Genomic DNA, 385 nt, shown 5'->3' with positions numbered 1-385 from the left:
TGTGATCACAGGTACAGTGTTATCATGCCATCAGCCCGCATCCATTTTTTTTGATCCAGGCTCTACTTATCCCTATATATCTGTTTATTGTGCTCCTCGATTGAGTATAATCCCAGAGCTATTGGTTGAGTTGTTGCGTGTTTCAACCCCGGTAGGTGATTCTTTAGTAGTGGATCAGGTATTTAGATCCTCTGTGGTGACTATTCAGAGGTGAGACACTAGGGTTGATCTCATTTTGCTTGACATGGTGGATATTGATTTGATTTTGGGTATGGATTGGTTATCTCCCCACCATGCGGTCTTGGATTGCTATGCTAAGACCGTTACTTTAGCCATGCCTGGTATTCCACCAGTGGTGTGGCAGGGCTCTTGTAGTCGCACACCA

This window comes from Solanum tuberosum, unplaced genomic scaffold, assembly GCF_000226075.1.
Source record: "Solanum tuberosum cultivar DM 1-3 516 R44 unplaced genomic scaffold, SolTub_3.0 scf00218, whole genome shotgun sequence".
NCBI lineage: Eukaryota > Viridiplantae > Streptophyta > Magnoliopsida > Solanales > Solanaceae > Solanum > Solanum tuberosum.
The sequence above is the reverse complement of the archived record's forward strand: the minus strand, read 5'-3'. Positions refer to the sequence as shown.